Source organism: Orcinus orca, chromosome 2 (assembly GCF_937001465.1).
Source record: "Orcinus orca chromosome 2, mOrcOrc1.1, whole genome shotgun sequence".
NCBI classification, from domain to species: domain Eukaryota; kingdom Metazoa; phylum Chordata; class Mammalia; order Artiodactyla; family Delphinidae; genus Orcinus; species Orcinus orca.
This window is the reverse complement of record NC_064560.1, coordinates 122,885,778-122,906,166: the sequence shown is the minus strand read 5'-3', so window position 1 is coordinate 122,906,166 and position 20,389 is coordinate 122,885,778.

Here is a 20,389-nt window from a genome sequence, read left to right as displayed (position 1 = left end):
ATCTATGAGGCTGGGATGTTGGCAGCTGGGAGCAAGTGGCACAGGCTGTGCAAATGATGGTCAGGGTAGACCAGGCATGGCAGTAGCCAGAGAGCATAGTCCACACTTTACCCTGAGCATCTACGAGATATCCCCAGGGACCGTTGGGAACCTAAAAAAGGCGGGAGTGTGTAAGGGATAAAGGAACTATCAGTTTTGTGGATAGGGGCTATCTAGCAGACAAAAATCTAGCCAGTTGTTCTCAATCTTGTCCACACATAGAATCACCTGGGAAGCTGATAGCTGGGTCTTGCCTCCATAGATTTTGATTTAATTGGTCTGGTTGCACCTGGCATCTGGGTTTTTTTTTTCTTTCTTTTTTTTTTTTGAAGCTCCTCAGGTAATGCTAATGACTAGCCAAAGATGAGAACCACTGATCTACTTGTGTGCTTCTCAAACTTACAGCAGAATCACCCAGAGAGCTTGGTAAACCTCAGATTGCTGGGTCCCATCCCTAGAGTTTCTGATTCAGTAAGCCTGAGGTGGGGCATGAGTATTTGCATTTCTAAAATGCTCCTGCATGATATCGATGCTGAAGAAACACTCCGAGTGGCACTGAGCTAGGGAAAATGTTTCTTGAGATAACATTTATACCCACCAGGTGGTGTGGGTGTCGGGGACATTGGACAGTGGGAAGAAGTTTAGAGTACGAGCCAACGAATAGGCTCATAAAGACCTGAGCCTCACCACTGCCTCTGCCACTCCGTAACTACTTCAGCTTAAATAGTTTACTCAAATTTTCTAGACTTAAATTTCCCCACTAGGAAAGCAAGAAAAATTATGCCATCTACTCACAAGGTTGTTGTAATAATTAGTATTTTAAAAGTGCTTTTATCAATGATAAACGCATTGCATACATTTCAACAATTTAATCGCCAACCAGGGTTCAGAGAAGTTAGGTTACTTGTCCAAAGTCACACAGCTATTTAGGACAGGATTAGAATTTGAACATTAGGCAATCTGATTCCCAAACTCATACACTTAAGTATTACACTACACTAGTGCAATGAATACTATTTTGGACAGTAATCACATTAAAAATTAAATGTACATGGAATTCCAAAAACTTCAGATCAGTTTCTTGTTTTCATGAAACAAATATAACACAGTTGAGTAACAGTAAACCTTGGGAATTACTAGGGTTAAATCTACAAACTAGTGTTTCTCAAAGTATATCTTCAGATTACCTGCAAAGGAATCATCTGGAAATTTCCTACTTCAAATCTATGGAATCACAATCTCCTGGGGGCAGAAGTCTGAGTTCCATGCTTCAAATTGAACATATTTTGTATTCTCCTATGTCTTAGACTGTTCTAGTGTTCCTCTCAATGCTACTTCTTATGAATTTATAATATATTAGTTGGAGCAGCTCAAGTAGAATGGTCTATAGTTTGAGAAATAATATGTCTTTCCTTTAGGCTTTCATAAGTGTGCAAAGAAAATAATGCATGAAATATCTGGTTTAAAAACTAGACCATTACGGGACTTCCCAATGGTGCAGTGGTTAAGAATCCACCTACCAACGCAGGGGACATGGGTTCGATCCCTGGTCCGAAGATCCCACATGCTGTGGAGCAACTAAGCCCATGTGCCAAAGCTACTGAGCCCGTGATCTAGAGTCCACGAGCTACAACTATAAAAAAACAAACAAAACAAACAAACAAACAAAAAAAAACCCTAGACCATTACCATGTACGGTAGCTTGAGAACCCAACTTAACAGATAAAATAGGCACATCATTTCATTTCAGAGAAAAAAAATGAAAGTATAGCTACATTTCTGACCTCCCTGTTGTACCTCCTCAATTTAAACAGCCGAGGAGTTAAGACTTTTTAACATAAGGTTAATTGATACAGTGACATTTCACAGAAAACCATTCCCACCTGAAAAATTCCTCTGATTCTATGTTGTCAATGAACACTTAATTGCGAATGATATAAACCTCCACACTGGCTATGATGGACTAGCATGTTCCCATCCAACACAACTAGGAAAGTTGGATAAAGCATTAAAAAAACACATTTATTTGATGGCACTGAAGAACTATCAAGGAAGGGAAGACTTTAGGGGCCAAGATCATCAGAGAGAAGGGAAGTAAAGAGTATAGCCCGGGGGCTCCCCTGGTGGCGCAGTGGTTGAGGGTCCACCTGCTGATGCAGGGGACACGGGTTCGTGCCCTGGTCCGGGAGGGTCCCGCATGCCGCGGAGTAGCTGGGCCCGTGAGCCGTGGCCGCTGGGCCTGCGCGTCCGGAGCCTGTGCTCCGCAACGGGAGAGGCCACAGCAGTGAGAGGCCCGCGTACCGCAAAAAAAAAAAAAAAAAAAAAAAAAGAGTGTAGCCCGATATATGTTGCTGCTTTTCCCCTTGAGGCCTTTGCCAATTTGTCAGGGGTGGGGAATGGCAGCTACAGCAGAAGCTGAGAAGAAGGTGGCAGCCAGAAGCTAAGAACTAAGCAGAGATGAAAACAGTCTCCGTGGGCTGGGGTCGGGGAGAGGCAGAGTTGGAGTATAGGGTGTGCCAAGAAAGACTGGCCCAGGAAAAAGTCCGGGCCTCGGCCAAGCCCCACAGGGAGGTACTCCTCAGGAGTAAAGCCCGGCTGACAGTAAACAGACTTTGAGTCAGCTCAGTCCCGGGATAGTTTAAAGTGACCGGCCTTACCCTATCTGTCAAAATCAAAAGGAGGAAGATATACTACAGAGCTTTAAATAATCTCTACGGTTTTTCATACATAATGTCTGGTATGTATTAAAAGAGTACTTGGCAAGACCAAATAATCGAAAACCCACAAGGAAAAAAGTAAGAGACAATGGAAAGAGACCATCAGGAGATCCAGACACTGAAATTATCTGACATGAATGTTAAGTATATTTTTTTAAAAACTGATTAATATGTTCAAGAAAATAAATGGCAAAATGGAGCATTTCATCAAAGAATTGGAATCTATGAAAAAGAATGACATGAGATTGTAAAACTAAAGCACATAATAAATATAATAACTGGGATCAACTTAAAAGCAGATTGACACAGTTGAAGGAAGGATTAACGAGCTTTAAGATAGAGAACTAAAGCACAGAGAACAAAAGAATGCAAGGTTGGTTTAACATTTAAAAGTCAGTTTGTGTAATTCAGCACATTAACAGAATACAGGGGAGTAATCACGTGATCCATCCAATATATGCAGAAAACACATTTGATAAAAGTTAACACCCATTCATAATAAAAGCTCCTAGTAAATAAAGAACAGGAAGAAAACTCTTAGTCTAATGAAGAGTATCTACATCAAAGCTAAAGCAGACAGCACATTTATGTCTTGTTCCCTGAGACTGTAAAGAGGACAGAGATGCCTGGTAGCATCGCTTCTATTCTACATTATACCAGTGATCCTAAGCAGTGCACTAAGGCAGGAAATAGAGTCAAAGGTATAAGAATTGGAAAGGAAGAAACAAAGCTGTAATAATAGTGAGTGTAAAAAATATGAAAGGATTGGGGCTTCCCTGGTGGCGCAGTGGTTGAGAGTCCGCCTGCTGATGCAGGGGACATGGGTTCGTGCCCCGGTCCGGGAGGATCCCACATGCTGCGGAGCGGCTGGGCCTGTGAGCCATGGCCACTGAGCCTGCGCGTCCGGAGCCTGTGCTCCGCAATGGGAGAGGCCGCAGCAGTGAGAGGCCCACGTACTGCAAAAAAAAAAAAAAAAAAAAAAAAAAAAAAAAAAAAGAAAGGATTTATAGCCAAACTAATTTAATAAATGAATATAACAAAGTCAGTGAATGAAAGGACAATATACAAAAATCAACTCTATCTCTACCTGTCAGCAATAAACAAATTTTTTAAAAAATTTAAAATATGCCATTTCACACATGAAAAGATGCTCAACATCACTAACGATTAAAGAAATGCAAATCAAAACTGCAATGAAGTACCACCTCACATGGGTCAGAATGGCCATCATCAAAAAGTCTACAAATAACAAATGCTGGAGAGGGTGTGGAGAAAAGGGAACCCTCCTACACTGTTGGTGGGAATGTAAATTGGTGCAGCCATTATGGAAAACAGTGTGAAGGTTCCTCAGAAAACTAAAAATAGGATTACCATATGATCCAGCAATCCCATTCCTGGGCATATACCTGGACAAAACTATAATTCAAAAAGATACATGCGCACCCCAATGTTCATTGCAGCACTATTTACAATAGCCAAAACATGGAAACAATGTAAATGTCTATCGACAGATGAATGGATAAAGAAGATGTGGTATATATATACAATGGAATACTACCCAGCCATAAAAAAGAATGAAACAATGCCATTTGCAGCAACATGGATGCAACTAGAGATTATCATAATAAGTGAAGTAAGTCAGAAAGAGAAAGACAAATACCATATGATATCACTTATATGTGGAATCTAAAATATAGCACAAATGAACCTGTCTACAAAACATAAACAGACTCATAGACATAGAAAACAGACTTGTGGTTGCCAAGGGGGAGGGAGGTGGGGGAGGGAAGGATTGGTAGTTCGGGGATAGCAGATGCAAACTATTATATATAGAATGAATAAATGACAAGGTCCTACTGTATAGCACAGGGAACTATATTCAATATCCTGTGATAAACCATAATGGAAAAGAATGTAAGAAAGAATGTTTATATGTGTATAACTGAGTCACTTTGCTTCACAGCAGAGATTAACACAACATTGTAAATCAATTATACTTAAATAAAAAAATTTTTTTAAATAAATAAAATATGCCATTTAAGATAGCATCAGAAAACATCAATACCTAGGATTAAAGCCAATTAAAGATATTTAAGACCTCTGTACACAAAACTAGAAAACATTAGTACAATAAGTTAAAGAAGACCTACATAAGTATTATCTCTAATCTTTCCTGCCAAATCATTTCTCCTTTTCTTCTAATCTCTGTAGGCATTCCCTTTCAAAAGATCTTTCCAGCACAATGGCAAGCCAACTTGATTCCCAACACTCCTTCCTGTGTGTCACCCCTAGCCAGCCCCTGCTCTCCCTTCTTCTAACAGATACAGGTTGCTTGTTCTATGTTTATTGCAGGTCATAAACACATGCACTTCAGTCAGATGTCTTTAATAACTTCTTTGTGCTTACCCGTGTTCTTCTTTTGAAATGTTGGCTTCCAAAGTCCAGGAACCATAGTGTATTATCTCCCTCACAGCCTGCTAATAAGGTATAGTTTTGATTGAGTGAAGCTAAGAAAAATACAACAGTTTTTAAGAATGTTATTTTTATCTGTTTTAAGGAGGAAGTTTTATTCTATATTTTGACTCTTAAGGATATTTGAATGTGAAAAACACTATTTAAGAATTTAGTTGCCTTTGCTATTACTTATTTTCAACTTACTTCTTTGATGGTCTTGAAAAACCACCAAAGGATTATAAATTTTCTGAGCAATGAACTGAGAAAGAATTCTTATCCTGTGATAAATTATCTCCAGATTCTGTTGAGTTGCTCTAAAAAAAAATTAGGGTATGTGTAAATTGGGGGAAGGGAAGGAAGGGGTTTGTAACCTGGGTGTTTATGTATAACATTGTGTCAGTACAATATAGAACAATTTAACCTTGGCCAAACAAAGGAGGGGAAATCATGAATGTATCAGAGACTTGTACTGGACTTGTCCCTCTGCCCTGCCTTCGGAGTCAGGGAGAGATTCCTATCCTGTGCTAATTTGTGGATTTTCTCTAGTAGAAAGTAAGATGTGAATCTCACCTCCAAAGTGAATTTGAGATATTCAATTTAGGGACTGCATGGAAACAGAAATAAAAAGCAACGAACTCACAACCAAAGTTCTTTTCATTAAAGTGTCAGCAAGTCTTCAAAGCTGATGTCTCCTATTTCATATAAATGAAAAGAAAACCAGATGACACGAGGCCTAGAAAATAAACACCATGTTTATAATTAGCTCTTCCAGAGATCTGGTCATGTCCATGTGTGACACGACCCAGTCTTAGTATTTCATAAGGCACCAGGAGGCAAAAAAAAAAATCCTCTCTTCAAGGAAAATCTCTGTACGTGTAAGAAACGTGCCTACATGATCAGGCCTCCCTACTACCTAACTGTGCTGCCATGGGGGTGCCAGGGAGGGGGTCTGGGAATATTTGCACTGCTCCCTTCTCCCAGTTCTCAAAACTATATTCCTTTCTGTTTAGCTAATTAGAGACTCAGTTGGGATTATCAAGGTATTTCTTTTTTTCCCTTTGCCCCAATAAGGGTAAGCCTATTGTATTATAAAAACACATTATTCTTGTTTACTTAAATTAGGTTTATGTTATTTGATCATCTAAAAGCAAAGATTTAGATTGGAACCAAAGTCAGTTGATCCTTTTTGCCAGCTTGAGCTGGCTGGTATGATGAAAGGAAGGGCAGCAGTGCCGCTGGTATTGTCACAATGTCTAGTTTTAGAACAACAAACAGAGAAGAATGATAACTGGCACAGGGGATGCATGCTTAGAAGACTACTGAGGAACTTGACGGTGGAGAGAAGATTTGTGAAGGCAGAAAATGTGTATTATTTTTATCAAGTGCCCTCCTGAAGGCAACTGTTGACTGTCATAAGTCTGCATAGTTGGAGCTCTGCAGTAGATAGACCATACCTCCTGATACTCATTTGAAAAAATAGAAGACACAATCCCCAAGGACATTGTCCAGACAGTTAGTGTTGAATGGAGAAAGAGTTTACTACAGGCTGGAGTGATCAGGGAAGACTTCCTGGAGGAGGTAGTGTTCGGTCTTGAGGTTTGAGTAGAGTTGACAAGGAGGACAGGAAAGGGAGTGGCATCCCAAACAAGAGCACAGAAGAAGCAAAGCCTTAGAGGTGGGAAAGTTCAAGACATTTTCAATGGAAACTAAGGAACGTGGCCTGGCTGAAGCACAGATGTTTGGGGATATAGTTTATGAAATGCATTTGACAACTTAATTAAAAGGAGAGAGAGAGATGCATTCTAATGACACGCTTCTTTATCAGAAACTTGTTTTTTAACCAGAAGTAATGATAATATCAGGAGCACAAGGGGTACATCTAAGTCACCAGAAAAGACTGGTTTGGATGCAAACATAGTAAGAATGAAACACACATCCATGTGTTTGACAAAAAGCCCCCATCCTACATGAACCCACCATGCACCTTCTCCGGGCTTATACCCCAGCAGATGAAAACTTACCGGGACATTTTACCCACATAGAGCATTAGCTGCCCAGCCATCTTTATATGTTCTCTGGTCAGTTCATGACTTGATTCTCCACATTAGTTCACACCTTTTCACTTCCTTCAAAGCTTCAATGAACTCCCACTCCTGAGACAGCCCTGTGAAAAGGACTTTTAGAAGTACGGCTAGTGGATGAATCCCAGTTACTACCAGGAGTTTGGAATGAAGGACCTCTAGTAGCATCATTTCCTAGGATTTCACTTGTCTTCTTCCCTGAATTTCTCCCTCCACACTTTACATGTACTAACTCCTGGACTTTTTCTCCTCCCACCTGTACTCTCCCACAGTGGTGTGCCGCTAAACTGGCTCTCTGAAAGAAAGCAAGCCTGGATTTGTTAGCGTTTGTTGATTTCTGTGGTATAAAGATTCCCACCACAGCTGCTTTCAAGCTACCACCAGCTTGAAATGCTTAACAACCACCAAGATCCTGGGAGGCAGGTCTGGCTCTCTGGATCACCTGCGTCACACCGGGCTCCCTTCTCATTCCTCAGACCACTCTTCCCAGGGGCCTCTACTCTCTGGCCTTTGTAGGGGTTTTGTGCTTCATAATAGGGTCGCAGCAACCAGGATCAGCTGGCTGAAGTATCCTGAAATCACTGACGTTAGACCTCTAGGATGCTAAACCACAACTTTTACTGTTCCACGGCTTAGGGCTCACCTTTCATCTCTCACGAAGTTCAATATTCTAGCAGTACCAGGCAATGTTAGGGAAGCATTAAACAACAAGATGCATGAAAAAGCCTGTTCCCTCTTCAACGAAATTCTGGTTCCTTAGCATTCTGGGCATTGTTCTTTTGCACACTGACAGGAGGCAAGAGCTCTTATCCCTGATGAATTCTCCTTCAGTGCCTCATACACTTCAATGTTTGTACCATTACCAGGGGATCTTGTTAAAACGTAGATCCTGAGCTTCCCTGGTGGCACAGTGATTGATAGGCCGCCTGCCGATGCAGGGAACAAGGGTTCGTGCCCTGGTCCAGGAAGATCCCACATGCCGCGGAGCGGCTGGGCCCGTGAGCCATGGCCGCTGAGCCTGCGCGTCCGGAGCCTGTGCTCCGCAACGGGAGAGGCCACAACAGTGAGAGGCCCGCGTACCGCAAAAAAAACAAAACAAAACAAAAAAAACCCAGTAGATCCTAATTCAGGAGTGGGAGGGCGCTGAGCGTTTGCATCCTTAACAGGCTCTGAGGACCACACTTTGAGTAGCAGCAGACCGGATGACCTCTAAGGTCCTTTCCAACTCTGGCTGGAGAAGGTTGGTTGGCCTGTTGAGTAGGACTCTTCATTAACACTCAGCAGTTCTAAGGACTCTAGCGAGGTCTGCCAGCCTTTCAACTCTGTGACCCCGCTGCCCTCACCTTTTGCCACATCTTGGCTAAATTGTCGACTAGTACATCCCACCCTGGCAAAGTCCACATCCTCTGCTCCTCACACAGTCACCTTCAAAGCATTTCTCCTGCTTACCCCTTCTTTCCCACCAACCAACCTCTGGTCCCAGCTTACACTCCCTGGTTCCAGGTCCTTGGTCCAGTTTCCACAGTGCCCTTGGTACATGTGCATTTTTAACTGGGGCTATTTACACGGTGTCCCTTTTCCATTTGTGTTCTCACGCACATAACATCTATTTACATCCTCTCGTGAGTCTTTAAGAACAGAAGTCGTGACTTTTCTCCCTTTTGTCCTCTGCTCGGAGCCAGGTATGTAGTTCCACACAGGTCGTCCCAGGGAGACAACATTCGTAAGTGTCAACCAGTGTCTTCTAGTGTCTCATCTTCCCTGTTCCTTCTTTTTTAAAATTTTTGTCTGTCCACAGAGATAGGTTAATTTTCAAATGCTTTTTATTTTATTATTATTATTAGTTTTGGCCGCTCTGCACAGCATGCGAGATCTTAGTTTCCTGACCAGGGATCGAACCTGCACCCCCTGCATTGGAATCGCGGAGTCTTAACCACTGGACCACCAGGGAAGTCTTCCCCCTGTTCCTCTTTAAGTCCTTCCTTGACTGACCTTCCTTTTTCTATGCTTCAAACATATTCTTCCTCTGCAATACGGTATCACTGAAAACGCCAGGGACCCTGGGTCATAGAGAACCACCTCCTTCCCACTTAGTGTGAAGAGCCTGGAAGTGGGGTGAGAAGGTCCTGCCTGAGTTCAAATCCCACTTGCTCCCCTGATTAGGTATGTATGATCAGGTAGGTGATTTTGCCTCTCCAAAATGATTTCTTTGTAAAAACGGGATAGTGGTGCCCAACTCAAGCAGTTGTAAGGGTTTAAGAAAATAATTCATGGGAAGCACTTAACACAGTGTCTAGCATGGAGTAAAAAATGTGCAACCTTAAACTCTCTCAGTCTTGGCTCCTTGTGGGCAAAATGAGAATAATAGTACCCATCATACAGGGTATTTGGGAGGATAAAATGAAGCAGCGTGTGCGGAGTGCCTCAACGCTCCACCCACAGATGGCCCCCTTGCTTCTCCTTTCCTGCCATGTGCGCAGGATCCTGAGGTCACCCTTGTTCTCGGTGCTTTTTCTCTCCTCTCCCTGCTCCCATTCTCTCAGGCTTCCTTCCTTCTCTTCTTTCCCTTCATAAGTGTTCATTGACTGCAGTGACAGTGTGAGGGGAGAGTGGAATAAGATTGGTCTCCCTTAAAGAAGTGTAATGGGGGAAAACCATGAGCCTACAGGTAAATGGGGATAGAAATATAAAATAATGACCACTTCTATATTAACTTTTTATTCGGTCATTGAAAATTATGTTATGTGGGAAATATCTGACTCTATAAGACATAGTCCTTCTCTCTAGATGTTTATAACTACAAGTATGAGCAACAACAGAACGTTTACTTGAAATAAGATTAAATTGTGGAAAATTTCAACCTCAAACAGAAATTCTATGGCCTAAAAGCCAATGACCACAACTTAAAATGATATTCTCAGCTGACTAAAATCAGTCTTTTTCTCTCCTGTTTCCATTTTTACTTTGTTGATTGCTTAAAAGAAGAAACTACTAGTGAATTTTGTGTTGCATTCTCTCATCTTACAACGGATCCCAGGGGATATATCTTAAAGAGGAAGTGAAGAATTCGTATTCAAGAATATGTCAAGCTACTGGAAAAGAAGAAAATCCTAAGAAATCCTAAGTCCTTTGGAGAAGGGATACAAAAGATGGAAATTGCAATCTTCTTAGATTCTCAACCCTGGCTGCGAAATAGAATCACTTGGGGAGATTTAAAAAATTATCAAAATCCAGGTCCCGACCTAGACCAATTAAATCAGAATTTCTGGGCATTAGTAGTTTTATAAGTTCCCCAGGTGATTCCAATGTGCATCCTGGGTTGAGAAGTGTTCTGTTAGTTGACGAGCAGGAAACACCACCTGTTAAGCAGATTGGTAAAGGAAGGTAAGAGTCCAACTTCATCTGAGAGCACGCTCTCACTCTTGTTCTGACCTCCAACCAAGGCCTTTTTTCAATTCTCCAAATGCATCAAAACTTCACAAAGGCCCTCTGCCTAGAATGATCTTACTCCCTCTCCTTTTTCATCCATCCCATTCTGGTTCATTCCCAAGGTTCAGCTCAATGACTTCTCAAGGAAGCCTTGGCTAACTTAGACCATAATACCCTATGCTTCTCCTCAGCATATATTGTAAGTAAATAAAGTACTGTGTAATTAATTGTTTTACCTTTATGCCTTCCTAGAGCAGGAGTTCTCAAAGTGTGGGCTGTGGACCAACAGCATCAGCCTATCGACTTGTTAGGAATATGCAAATCTTCCAGCCCCACTCCAGACCTACTTAGTCAGAAACTCTGGGGGTGGGGCCGGGTTTTAAGCAGCCCGCAGGGTGATTCTGATGCAAACTGAAGTTTGAGAGCCAATGGGCTAGAGTCTTAACTCCTTGAGGGGCAAGGGTCACACCTGCTTTTTTTGTTTTTTTCTACTGCTATATCCTCAGTGTCTGCCTCAGTGTCCTGTGTCAGGTATGCACTTGATAAATACTTGTTGCACGAGTGTAAGGCTCAAGAATCTGAGGTGGAGGTCTCTATGCCTGGCAGTAGGGAGCATATTCATTTAGGTTAAAGATAAACTCTCTACCACATAAATCCATGCGCGTCGTGGGAACTTATTCATCCTCAGCTGACGCTGTTGGCAAGGGCCAGCTCACTCAGGGCCTTACGTGGCCTTGTTAAGGGTGTTGGTCTTTATCTTAAGAGAAATTAGAAGATATCAAAGGATTTAAACTGTGAGATGACAGGATTTAGAGGAAGGAAGAGGGTACTATAGCTTCCAAGGAGGACGTTGGTTACAAGAGAAAGGGCAGCAGTGGTGACAAGTGGAAAGAAAGGACTCTGGGTGAGTGTGAGAGGAAGGTAGCTGCCCCTCCGATGGGCTGGTGGCAGAAGACCTCAGGGAGAAACCAGGGGAGGTGGAGAGATGAGGGGATCTGGCGGATGCTCTGGAGGCACAGGAAGACTCTGGAAAGGAGGCAAGGAGAGAGGGTGCGTGCTGGGCGGAGCAGCACGAATAACCCAATCTCAACAGTCTCCTGCAGGCAGCTCGGCCCTGGGCCTGATGGAGACCCATGGCTTGTGAGGTTGCCTGGCAGCCGCAGTTTCACATAGAGTTGTTTGGGGCCCATTTAATTTCTAATGAGGAATTTCGAGTAGCTCAGCATCGAGCGGGACCTCATGTTCTTGTTCTATGAATAGTGCCTGGGTTCTGGCTCAGAACCTTATTGTCCAGATCTAGCACCGTTTTTTATCCTCATAAGTTGCTGGATAAGGTTGATTTTTTTCTTCTTCTCAGTCCTCCCTTCATTCATCTACATACTACGTACCTGGTAGTGCTCTAGGAACTAGGCTTTAAATCTTCCTCTGGAATCCTATTCTCATGGCTGGGTTCCCTCTTCCTACAGCCAGATTTCCTTGATGACAGCTATCAGGCAAGTGACACCCACTGTCACCTCCAGGAGAGGAGTCCCAGGATGTTAACCCGCTCCATGGTTCAAAGTCACGAAGAAAGACACAATTCATGCAGGAACTGGATGGAACAACGTTTCCCTCAAATAGAGAAGAGAAAAAGCAAGATCAGCTTCAGTGTTTGCATATTGGTTCCCCCATGGCCAGCGGGTCTCGCCCTGCAGCTGATGCAGGGTGATGGTCTGCACACACCCTTCTCCTGCTGCAAGAGAAGGACCCGATTCCCTCCTCACCAGTAATGGCTACAGTAGAGGAGTTAACCAGGTGCCACATGACACACAGGCTTACACAGAACAAAAGGAGGACATTTGAGTCTAAAACAGGAAAAGATATTTCCGCACAAGGCAATAGGCCCAGCACAGGCTGTGAGGGCTTTTTATTTTCTTAAGGAAGGTTTCCAGGGCCAAGGCCCATTCTTATGTGGCTGTGCAGGAGTTGAAAGACTGCATTTCTCAACAACTATCTCACAGAATCTTGGGATTCTTAGAGTTGAAGGAGGTCTTTGGGGTCATTACATATGTTCCCCCATCGTGCTACTTTGTCCATTGTCTACTATGTAGAATTTGGCTGTCAGACGTCAGGATGCTCCATTACCTGTCCCAACTCACATGCCATGTCCCAGTGAACCCAGCCAGTTAGCAGCCATTCCTGGGTCTGATGCAAACAGCTACTAAGCCAAAACTCTGACATTTGAGGGAATGAGTATGTAAACAGCTAACAGTAAAGTAAGACGGTATATAGGACAATAGACCCACAAGGTCTGCAGCAACCAATCCAGGAAGCCAAACCTCAACCTCTGTAGCAATCAGCCCAGAAGGATCAGGACTTGGGCAAAGACTGCCAGCTTCCCTACCTTTAATCCCTGCTTCCAGTGCAGGACCAACAGGAGGAAGTCAAATATGCTCCCCAGACCAATCACGTAAGCTGCCCTGCTTCTAGTTAGCCTGCATCCAGCTTCCACAGGTGAACAGCCTCCAATCAGCACATACCTGAGGCCCCCTCCTGTTTGTACTATGAAGCTTTTCTACTTCCTACCTGCCTTTGAGTCTCTGCCAAACACCATTGAAAGTGGCTGAGTCCCTTACTATAGACAGCTCTGAAAAATAGAGCCACTGTTCTCATTTGGAAGTTCTTTATATATTTCCACACATTAGTGGACAACAAATTAAATAAACTTGGAATTATCTCCTAGCTATCATGGACTTGGTGAAATAAAACTCATAACCAGAAGATGCTGAAAGTAATCTGAGGGGAATAGAACTGCCTTTTTATATTTTTCAGTTTCATTGAGTTAAAATTGACATAAAATATTGAATTAGTTTAAGGTGTACAACATAATGATTTGATATAGGTATATATTGTGAAATAATACATATTTAGTTAACATCCATCACCTCACAGTTACAGATGTTTTTCTTGTGATGAGAACTTTTAAGATCTATTCTCTTAGCAATTTTAAAATATACAATACAGTATTGTTAACTATAGTTGTATATAACAAGATAAACACTGTATATTTGAAAGTAATGTACGTGCTGTACATTATATCCACAGAGTTATTTATCATATATCATTTATCATATAACTGGAAATTTGTATCTTTTGACCACCTTCACCCATTTCTCCAACCCTCTACCCCTTACCTCTGGCAACCACTCATCTGCTTTCTGTTTCTATGAGTTAATTTTCTCTTGGTTTTCATATATAAATATCATACAGTATTTGTCTTTCTTTGTCTGACTTACTTCACTTAGCATAATGCCCTCAGGGTCCACCCATGTTGTTCCAAATGGCAGGATTTCCTTATTTTTTATGGTTGAATAGTACTCCCTTGTGTATGTGTGTATATATATATATATATATATATATATATATACACACACACATACACCACATCTTCTTGGTCCATTCGTCCATTGTTGGACACAGGTTATTTCCATGTCTTCGTTATTGTAAATAATGCTGCCGTGAACATGGGGGTGCAGATATTTCTTCAAGAAAGCGATTTGTTTCCTTCATATACCCAGAAGTGGAACTGATGGATCATATAGTAGTTCTATTTTTAAATTTTTTTTTTTTTTTTTTTTTGCGGTACGCGGGCCTCTCACTGGTGTGGACTCTCCCGTTGCGGGGCACAGGCTCCGGACGCACAGGCTCAGCGGCCATGGCTCACGGGCCCAGCTGTTCCGCGGCATGTGGGATCTTCCCGGACCAGGGAACAAAGCCGTGTCCCCTGCATCGGCAGGCGGACTCTCAACCACTGCGCCACCAGGGAAGCCCCTATTTTTAATTTTTTGAGGAAACTCCATACTGTTTTCCATAGTAGCTACACAAATTTACATTCCCACCAATGGTACACAAGGGTTCCCTTTCTTCCATGTCTTTGCCAAAACTTGTTATCTCTTGTCTTTTTTTTTTTGTGGTACGCGGGCCTGTCACTGTTGTGGCCTCTCCCGTTGCAGAGCACAGGCTCCGGACGCGCAGGCTCAGCGGCCATAGCTCACGGGCCTAGCCGCTCCACGGCATGTGGGATCTTCCCGGACCCGGGCACGAACCCGTGTCCCCTGCATCGGCAGGCGGACTCTCAACCACTGCGCCACCAGGGAAGCCCTATCTCTTGTCTTTTTGATGACTGCCATCCTAACAGGTATGAGATGATATCTCATTGTGGTTTTGATTCACATTTCCTTGATGATTAGTGATGTTGAATACCTTTTCAAGTACCCGTTAGCCATTTTTATGTCTTCTTTGGAAAATGTCTATTCAATTCCTCTGCCCATTTTAAAATCAGATTATTATTATTATTATTTTTTGCTATTGCATTGTATAGAACTGCATTTTTAAAACGTATTTAAATCATATGGAAATCCATGGTCATGGATAGTCATACAGCAGAGAACACTTGTCTAGGGATAAAAGAAAAGAAAAAGACACATGCTATTTTTGCAGGATATGCTACAGACCATCGAGCCAGAATAAAGATAAGGGTAATATTTTCGTGACATAGATTATAAAACTGGCAAAAAGAGAAAATTCTAGTAAAAGATGTGACTATGAAATGTCTACTAAAACTCTAATTTTTTCCAAAATAGAGAATCAGATGCACTTCTGACTTGCTTTGTTAATATTTCAGGAATAAAACAAACCACAAAACCAAAAAGATTGGGGCTTCCCTGGTGGCGCAGTGGTTGACAGTCCGCCTGCCGATGCAGGGGACATGGGTTCGTGCCCCGGTCCGGGAAGATCCCACATGCCGCCGGAGCGGCTGGGCCCGTGAGCCATGGCCGCTGAGCCTGCGCGTCCGGAGCCTGTGCTCCGCAGCGGGAGAGGCCACAACAGTGAGAGGCCCGCGTACCGCAAAAAAAAAACCCAAAAGATTATGTGGAAGTGGAGGAGGAATCAAAGCTAACAATCTCATTAGAAAGTTCTGAAAATATGGGAGGAATGGAATGAATTGCATTGAATGAACTGGAGAATGCACAGCTCTGTAAGCAACAGACTAGGAAAGATGGCTGGATCTTGGCAGAGTTTTTCTAGAGTCTTGTAATAGTCAGCTGGATCACTGTTGGAAATTTAACAGCCTGTTTTTTTCTTCTGTTCAGCATTACAGCTAAGAGTCCCCACATTTCCATATAAAGCAGCGAGGTCTGCAGTTACGTTATTTTAGCATATGGTCTTATTTCTGCTATGCTAATACTGGTAGATATTTTGGGCAGTTAGGACTAAACACTGAAATAAGAAAAGCCACCACCTACGCTCTGCTACAGTTATAGTTTCCACTTAGAGTTAGTGTTTTCAAATTGCCCACACTTCATTTTAATCAACTTTTATTACTTTACTGAATCAACTTAATGAAGTTTGTATTAAAAAACAATATTGCTCATGATTTCATCAGCTCAGTAATCAGCTCGGTAACTCAGTAATCCTAACTAGAGTGGAAGAAATGAATCTCAAATAAGGGGCCAAGTCTGAGGTCTTCCAAATGCACTTCTCAGCATGCATGCATTCCAGAATTTTCAGCTATATCTACATTTTAATGTAACAGCCAATACTATGAAGAGAGGATACTGGAAAAAGCATCTCAGATCATAGCTGCATCAAGCAAAGTATTAGCATTGCAGACTGATTGTTTTTCATTGAAAGATTGAAATTATTCTTTTTTGACAGCTAAATATAGTTCACTAAATAAATATTTGCAATCATTAAATAAATACTTGTATATCAACTATGTGCAAGACACTGTGCTTGCTACTGTAAAACAGGTTGACTGAAAGGTGGAAGATTTATTCTCCAAGTTTCTTAAGTTTTAAAATGTATTTCCTTGTTTCTACCCATCCATGTTTCTCTTAGAGGCATCCAATCTATATATCTTAAAATGCCATAAAAATGGTTACATATTTGTTCATTTAACCTAACTTCTTTGAAGAAACGTCGATCAAGCCAATTCACCTTTAATTAAATAAATATTTCTCAAATGTGGTATTTTGGGGGGGCTTGAATGATCTGAAAAGCATGTTCGAGGTAGTCCCCAGAAAGCACAACCTGATAAACAGAAAATGTTGATTCTGTGAAATTCCCCACTGGGTTAGTAGGTATGAGCATCTGGGTGCTGATGAAATGCATGCTTGGATGCCACCCCTTCCACCAAAAGTCTCGGTTCTCCATGTGTGCACACAGCACTCCCATGACTAGGAGGCTATCGATTGTAAACCCACCATCAATTCAACAATTGATATTTGGGGAAAAAGAAGCCACCCTATAAAATGTATACATGGTTATAAATGTTAGAGAGAAAGGTACATCTTAGAGTCCAAGTAACATGATTTTCTTATAAACATACATATATATATGTCATACATACATAATGTGTATTTTTTCTCATAAGCATACCTATATATATTTTAATATCTCTCCCTCTCTCAAACACACACACACACACACACACACACACACACACACCATCGTCATCATTATCTACGTGGGAAAACCTCCAACATCACAGTAAATATATTTCAATCTCACATCCTGATGAACACATGCCACCAGTAGACACACTTCTCACATAAGTGAAACGATTTTCACAGTTTGGGTGCCATTCTCCCTTCTTTAGATATTACAGTGCAAATGAGAATTTCAGTGCAACGATATCATGGTTAGTTTAAATTTACGGCAGTCAGGAAATTCCCAAAGCAGATGAAGAACTTCTAAACGTCACATGCGAACACAGCTAAGTATAAATAGCAGTGGTGATCCCAACACTGATTTTCATTGTGTTTAGAGGCATTTAAATCGTATCACATACGGGACTGGATTTTTTTTACGTTGATTTATATAATTTTAATTATTTAGGAACAATCACTTTCTAAAACTCAATAAAGAGGTTAGATGGGACATTTGTGGGGGAAGTTAAACATGGCTCCTAACCACAGGAGAAAAATGTACGGCAAAGGAGAAAAGATAAACAAGAATAGAAGATGACATATAGCCATCTGTCAGCTCCCAAAGGATATGCTGGTTTTCATGACAGTGTTTTCTGTTTTCTTTTTCAATGCTTTACCCAGCAGCATGCTGTTCAGTAAGCAACATTCAGGTATAGGATTGGGACAGATACTACTGATAAGAGGTGACTGCCTTTAGGTATCCCTGATATATAACCTGGCTTGTCCCCTAGCAGATTTTGGACAATGGTTTTAAAGCACATGTTTTAATCCAAGATAAGAAGCTCAAGGCTACTAAAGAGAAGATAGACTTTTTACATATAAGTGTGTGTGAGTGTGTGTGTGTGTGTATATATATATATATACACACACACACACACACACACATAAATATGTATATATAATATATTTCAAATGCAAGGTAAAAGATACTACAAAGTTATTACAGAATGTAAAGACTTCTGGTTCCAGCAGATGGTATAACAGGATAATCTTAAACTAACCTAGGAAAAACAACTAGAAATGTTGGATAGAAAATAGGAGTATTTTTTAATAAGTGTATAGAAGTCTTTGTAAAAAAAAAAAAAAAAAGAAAGAAAATCTCCAGATGCTAGAAAGGAAGAGTGGGGGGATGGGGGGAAGAAATGGAAAAAAAAGGCAAAAAAAAAAAAAGAATAAAAGGAAGAGGCAACTGAAAACCTGAGAGGTAAGGATGTGTTCTGATGAAGGGGCTAGTCTAGAAAATGCTATCCACTACAGTAACCTAAGGGCTTGAGTAATTTTTTTCCTTTTAGGTTGACTTAAAGTTCTATAAATTTTCCTGAGAATTACAAATCTGATGCGTACATATTTTAGTGTGTAGCTTGATGAATTTAAAAAATGTTTACACCCATGTAACCAGTACCCCCAGTCTAGATATAGAACACCTCTATCACCCCAGAAAGTTTTCTTAGGCCCCTTCCAGTCAATCTCTATACCCACAAGCAATTATTGTTCTGATTCCTATCACCATAGATTCCAGTGACCATGTTTTTGAATTTTATATAAGTGGAATCGTAACATATGTATTCTTTTATGTAAGCCTTCTTTCCACAATGGGGTAAGAAGATGTATCTATCTATAAATAACTGTGCCTAAAAGGGTTGCTTACCTCTGACAAAACCTAATGATAATGACAAAGGGTATTTTTGGAGAATTTCAACCGACACCCTACTGTACTGTAACGGGAATACAGAGGATTCCAGTATCAATCTCATGCTCTGCCTCATGAAGAAGCTGCTGGTGACCCTCAACCAGTGTGGATGGGGAATGAACTGTATTTGGACCCACCTTTATGGTGCAAATTACTTCTGTCATGCAGGCATGGATCTGTGTGTGAATGCTGGCGTTTTCTTCAAGGATCATAGTTTCCAGATTTGGTCTTCACTGGATGCACTTATTTGTAGACCATCTTCAAGCACTGAGTCATTATTATTTTGTTAACCTGAGTAGTCCTGCAGCTCACATTTCTAACACGGGCATGATGGGTCTTCTATTTCTTAGGAGCCGGGGACAAGGCAAGTTTCGTTCTGTTTTCCTGGGACAAAGACGTGGGAAGGCCTTCATATCTAGTTTCCTCATAAAAGTCTCTTTCTGTTTGAAGAAGCTTTTGTGCAACACCTTGATGCTTCCTCAAATCAACAATAGCACAGAACTTCTATTTAATTTACTCCCCAAATTGCATGGATTACATACACTGCAGGCAGTCTGGAGCAGTGAGGGGCTGTGAGAGGGACCCTTGATTGGTTTCCTCTCACTCATTCTAAAGGTGGTGGTGATGACAGTGGCCTAGAGATATATTATCTTTCTTTGGCTCTCCAGGCATGGGAATGAATTTTTTTAAATGACTGGGGAGAAGCACAGATACCCAGTTATAAATTCCACCACTTCAAGATTTCATTAGCACACTACATTCAGGTGAGTGAGCATTTGGTGCTTACTAGGTAATGATTGATGCTGACCCTGAGCAACTAGAAAGCTGCGGGATGGCTGGCATCCTTCAGATGCTGCAAACACATGGCCACAGGATCAGTACACTGTCCCTGTTGAGCTGTTAAATGGCGCTGTGCTAGCTTCCCAGGCTTGAAAAGAAATTCAGTCGGTAACACCCTAGCAGAGCGCGGCGCACATGCCATACAGGTGACCTTAGCTGGTGCGCTTTCTCACAGCTCCTCTCTCAATGCGAATGTCTGTCAGTATGTGCACCACTTTCCTCCCAGTGGTCAAATGTTTGACGTTTTAGTTTGTCTGTGATGGCAAAGGTCCTCTTTGTTCGAAGCTCCAGGCAGGGTTTAACCAGAGCAGCTCAGGGCACGGCCACTGGGATTGGATATGTGCTTTGCGATGTCTTCATCTGAAGGCTGTTGGACAGCTTCTCCACCACAGCGAAGGAAGGAGGGAGGAAACATTTCGGCTGGGCCAAGGTGGGCGTGGGAAGGAAAGGAGGTGAGCACAGGCTCCCTGCCCCGCGCAGGAATGCAGGAGTGGAGGCGAAAAGAGGCCGGTGAGCACGGTGGCTGGGATGGGCCTGCGGAGGGCAGTGAAGAGTTCAAGACCTCTGGCACTGGAAGTCGCAGCAAATGTTGACAAGGAGGAGGGGAAAGGGACCCAGGGGAGAGCCTGGGCCGTGAGCCAGAGCAGAAGAGAAGGCTTTGTGCGCCCC